Source organism: Macaca nemestrina, chromosome 8 (assembly GCF_043159975.1).
Source record: "Macaca nemestrina isolate mMacNem1 chromosome 8, mMacNem.hap1, whole genome shotgun sequence".
Classification (NCBI taxonomy): domain Eukaryota; kingdom Metazoa; phylum Chordata; class Mammalia; order Primates; family Cercopithecidae; genus Macaca; species Macaca nemestrina.
In genome coordinates this window covers 127,786,602-127,792,601 of record NC_092132.1, presented here as the reverse complement: position 1 = coordinate 127,792,601, position 6,000 = coordinate 127,786,602, and positions in this window count along the sequence as shown.

Genomic DNA, 6,000 nt, shown 5'->3' with positions numbered 1-6,000 from the left:
TCATGGCCTCAGCTCCTGACTCAATAGTCCTCAGTGTTTCATTCATAAATTCATAAATTTGAGACTGTCTCAAAAAAAAATTCTGATTGGTGTTGTGATAGGCTATAAACCACAAGATACATAATTAGGAGGATGCAGCTAACTGTGGGGATGAGAAAGACTTTCCAAAGGGTTCTCAAGCCTTCGTGAAATTGAATAAAGACAAAAACGGAAGTCTGAGACTGCAGAGCAATGACCCACAGGCCTGTTCCACATGTGTGTTGGGCCCAGTTCATCTCCAGGGGCACTGATCTGGTCCTTGAACGTCAGTTTTTTATGTAAACTGTTTGAGGACCAAGGTGTGTGTGGATCTGTTGTTCATTCCCTGAAGAGCTGATAGTGATAGTGAGTTCTATCAGTTTTTAGCGGCTTATTTGCAGATCTGATCTTACTGAAATGTTCTAAAGTTCACAGAGGGCTACTCCATTGGGATTATTATTACTCTTTCTCTCCCTCATTCCTTGTTCTCCATCTTCCCCTCCACATCCCACCCTGCCATGCGGGTTCCAGCCATTCCCAAATGAGTATTCTGTCCTTCAGAGGTCCTTATTAAGAAAAATAGTCATTGGCCTGGTTGCCTTTAAATGTTCAATTCCACTTTCGTAAGGGGCCCTGTCTGCTCTTGCTCCTTTCCTCCTAGATGACAAGAGTTAGGATAATATGGTGACCTAATTAATGCTAGTCTTGGCTGACAAAGTATTTGTCCCTCAGTTTGGAACGAAATCTATGAAAAGTCTACCTCTGGCGGCTTAGCATAGTTTTTCCAGTAGGTGGCAGCAGTGCACAAGCTGTGCCAGAGCAAGTTCACAAAACGCAATATCCGTTCCTAAGCAAGAAGAGGACAGAATGCAGTATCTGTTCCTAAGCAAGCACCCAGCCAGCTGTATCTGGATGTGGACCTGCATTCTGTCCATGAGAAGACCAACGGGTGACTCTGAGTTTAGACAGTTATATATTAATACATAATGGTGTGTAGATTTAGCAAGTGGCACTAAAAAAGTTGATTATTAGGGGCCACAATCTCAGATCCCCTTATTAAGTAAATTGGTTTTCCTGATAGAGGCGCCCTGTGTTCTGATAGCGTTTGTGTGGCAGAGCTGACTGCAAGGAGACAAAGGCTTGCTGGGGCTCTCATAGGATGGTACTGTGCTGGAGTGGGCTATGTACAGTATGATGACGCCAAGGCTGCAGGGAGCGAACTTGCAGGTGTCTGGTGGTATAAGTCGGGCACAGGAAGATTGTGAGTTATTTACACAGGAGGGCTGTGTGTCCTGGACCATGAAGAAAGGCAGACTTGTAGCTTATTTTCTTCTTTTTGTTTTCCCGTGCTTCCACCAGCCTGACTTTTTCCCTAATTAGGATTTCGCAGTTTGCAGCGTTGTCAAATTAGCTAACCGGATACAATAGGAGTCAGGCTCTCATTCCCTCTTGCAGCCTGTTTTGGTGCGTCATGTTAAAATCCTGTAGTTAGAGTCTCTCCCTCTCTTTCTCTCTCTCTCTCTCTCTGTCAACAGAGGCACTGTAAATTACCAGTGATTGGTAAAATTTGTCATCATTCTTTATCTCCTTCCCTCCTGTCCCTGAGTTTGGCTCTCGTACCCAAGCCTGGCTTTCGTGTCACACTGGATGTATGGGGAATGAGGCTCGGCACTGTCACTGCATTTGTGTTATTTAGTCTGATCAGTGTTTTGATGAACTATAAACCACAAGTACTCAAGGGATCCCCCTGCCTCAGCCTTCTGGGATTACAGGTATTATGATACCTGAAATAGGTAATATGTTAGCTGCCTACATACTATTCATGCTAATTCATTTATCTGTACTAATTAAGACTTAGCACCTTAGGTGAACGGAACATAGGCCAAACAAGTTTTTTAAAATAACTATTTAAAACAAAACAAAAGTAATGTTTTGTGTTAAATGTAAGAACACAACATGTTAAATGTAAGAACATACTTAAAAAGTAAAGCGCACAAAGGAAGGAATACATTTTGTTCATCTTTTGTTTATTTTTAGTTGGGTTGTTTGTTTTATTACTGTCAATTTTGGGAAGTTTTTAAAGTGTTTTGGATTCAAGTTTCTATCGGATAAATGCCTTTTGAGTTAAATATAGGGAAAACATTCAGTCTTTTAGTGTTAAATATGATGTTAGCTGTAGAATTTTTGTAGATAAGCTTTATAAGGTTGAAGAAGTTCCCTTCTCTTCATGGTTTACTGAGAGTTGCTTTTTTTTTTAAAAAATTGTGAATGAATGTTAAATTTTACAAAGTGATTTTTCTTTATCTATTGAGATGACTATACATTTTCTATTTTTAAATTTGTTCATATGGTGATTACATAGATTGATTTAAAAAAAAATGTTAAACCTACTTTGCATTCCTGGGATAAACCACTGTTTTAGGAAAAACTCTCAAATGATGTTTTTCCTCTGTTCTCACACCATAACAACCGTCATCAACACAGAAGAAGACGTCTGTGACCAAGTGTGTGGGGGTTTTTCCACACATCCCAAGTAGTGGACACCAACTGGATGTCCTCCAATTCAGGTCTGACAATGTCTACCTGGAGATAGCATCAGATCTCACAGTTTGAGGGCTCAGTCCACAATACTGTCCTCTCCATCTCCCAACTCATAAGTCCGAGCCTCCAGAACTTCTGACTGATGGGCTTCATGTTGGGGTTCTCATGACCCCCTCTTTGGGTTTAAGTTGATAGAGCAGCTCACAGAACTCAGGGAAACACTTACTTACATTTACTTGTTTATTATGAAGGATATTTAAAAGGATACAAATAAACAGTCAGATGAAGAGATACATAGGATGAGGTCTGGAAGGGTCCTGAGTGCAGAAGCTTCTGTCCCTGTGGAGGTGGGATGTGCCACCCTCTTGGCACATGGATGGAATCTTTCTTCATCTTCCTGTCAGCCTCCATGTGTTCAGCTCTTCAGAAGCTCCCCGAGCCCTGTCCTCTGGGGCTTTGATGGAGGCTTCTTCTGTTGTCCATGTTTGAAGCAAGGACAATCATATTAAAATGTGATTGGACAACAAGGGTATTATCTAAACCCAGCAAGACCTGTCCAGATTCTTCTTGGTGTCTTTGTGCAGCATTCCTTCCTCCAGAATATGGGTAGGACCCTCTCTGGAATGAGAGTATTACAACCCGTAATCAGATAAGAGTCCTGCCTTGGGTGGGTGAAAGTAGAAAGGAGAAGGTCAGAGAGAAAGGTTTTGTTTCCTGAGGGCTGCTTCTGAGGCCCCCCAACATTATAACAAAGGACTATAACAATCGTTATGGAAATTATGAGCTAGGAACTGTGGATGAAAAAAAAATTTACATATAATATCACAACTACCCTTGGTTACAATGTATTATCATTCTGTTATAGTCTTTGGTTCAATTGCTAAACTTTTACTTAGAATGTTTACATCTGTGTTCATGAGGAATATTGATCTGAGTTTTCTTTACTTGTAATGTCTCAGTTTATTATTAGCATAATATTGGCTTCCTCTAATGATTTGGGATGTGTTCTTTCTTTTTTAATTTAACACAAGAATGTATTCAAGGTATTATTTCCTCCTTAACTGCTTAACTGTTTGGTTGAATTCACCATTGAAACCATTTAGACCTAGATTTCTCTCTGTGGGAATGTTTTTAAACTACAAATTCAATCTCTTTAATAGGCATAGGGCTATTTAGGTTATCTGTTTCTTCTTGAGTAAGCTTTGGTAGTTTGTGTCTTCCATGGAATTTGTCCATTTCATCTGAGTTGTTGAATTTATTGGCATAGAATTGTTAATCATATTCCCTTATTATCTTTTTAATATTAATAGAATTTTTAGTGATGTCATCCTCTCATTCCCAATATTAGTAATTTGTGTCATCTCCCTTTTTCTCCTCATCACAACAGTTAGTTTATCAATTTCGTTGATCTGAAAAAATTAGCTAATGGTTTAGTTGATTTTTTCTATTGTTTTACTGTTTTGTATTTAATTGATACTTCACTCTGATTTTCATAATTTCTTTTCTTCTATTTACCACGAATTTAATTTGGTCTTCTTTTTCTCATTTTCTAAGGCGGAATCTGATGAATTTTTTCTTTTCCAATGAAAGCATTTAGTGCTATAAACTTCACTGAAGTTGCTATATTCATTTCCTCTTTACCCATGAGTTATTGAGGAGTATGCTATTAAACTTCCAAGTATTTGAGAATGATCCAGAGATCTTTCTGTTACTGACTTCTAACTTAATTTCATTGTAGTTAGAGAACTTACATGGTGTGAACTTAAATAACCTTAAATTTATGGAGACATATTTTATGAGCCTAAATATGATCCATCTTGAAAAATGTTCCAAATGCACTTGAGAAAAATGAGTATTCTGCTGAGAGGGAATGGAGGGTTCTATAAATGTCAGTAGGTCAAGTTGGTTGATGGAGTTTTTGAAATATCCTACTGTCCACAGTGATTATTCATCTACTTGTTATATCAAGCCATACCAGCCTATTAGCTGAGAATCACTGGATCTGAAATTTTAGGGCAGTGTCAAAGTGCAGTCAGCAGCATCATTATTTGGTTTTCCACATTGCTGGCAGACATCCCTGTAACATATTCCAAAGTAAATTTCTATAAAATGCCAGTCTGGGGAGATGCTCTGTGGAAACAATGTGATATAGGTCAAATGGGTGTGGAGCACTGGGGGGGGGGGGGGGTTAGAATACATATATGAAAACTTGTTTAATTTGGTTAATTATTTCTCAAATTTATTTTATCATAGCATCATTTTTTTACATGACACTAATAAAATCCTTCAGAACTAAAATTATTTGGGAAAAATTTAGAGAAATATATAGATATGGCTAGCATCTATTAGGTATTAGATACATTTCTGTTTTTTGTGGTCACATAGATACTTTTTATTTATAAAAGTATTATTACATTCCTATTTTAGTAAGTTCTTTCTTTTTTGAAAATCTGTTATTCAATGAAAAAGAAAAAGAAAAGAAACTACTGTTTTTTTCCTTTTTTTTTTTTTTTAGAATTTTAAAAGTGGCTCTTCAACATCAACAACAACAACAACAACAACAAAATGGAATTCACAACACAACAAGACCCAGGATAGGATAGGAATATCTGCATTTTGGCTGTTGTGGGTAATGCTGCTACAAACATGGGTGTACAAATATCTGTTTGAGTGCCTTCTTTTAACTCTTTTGGGTATATGCTTTGATGAAATTGCTGGATCTTATGGTAATCCTACTTTCAGTTTTTCGAGGAACCACCATACTGTTTTCCATAGCAGTTGCACAATTTAAAATTCCCACCAACAGCACATAAGGGTTCCAATTTCTCCACGTTCTTGCTAACACTTGTTATCATCTTTTATTTATTTATTTATATTTGTGACAATAGCCATCCAAATGGATGGTATAGTTTATTGTAGTTTTTATTTGCATTTCGTGAATGATTAGTGATTTTGGCATCTTTTCCTGTGCTTATTGGACATTTGTATAATCTCCACGTCTTAGAGATGATATAGATTTCTACCCACTTAGAGATGAGTAGATTTCTACCCACAATGACACTCCAAGACCTATGCATGAGGCTCTCCAGAGATAGAAAACCCTGATCAAATCTGAAAAAAAATCTACTCTTTTTAAAAGATTTTTGAAACTTGAACAGAGAGGCAAAGAGTCTGAAAGTTATTGGAGTTCAGCGATGGTGTATAGGAAACCGTTTGGTATATTCTTGCTTCTCATGCCCCATGAATTTATCTTTCCTAACGTTTAACTCCATAATTCTTCTTTTTATTCTAAAGTTTTTTTGATATTTCCCAATAAGCTTCTTTGTAGTCTCACTTTGAAAAGTTAATCAGAATGTGTTGCTCACAATAGATGAGCCTTAGCTATTCTAACCTAGGATACATTTCATCCAGGGAGTATCACTGAGATTGATCACCACCAAC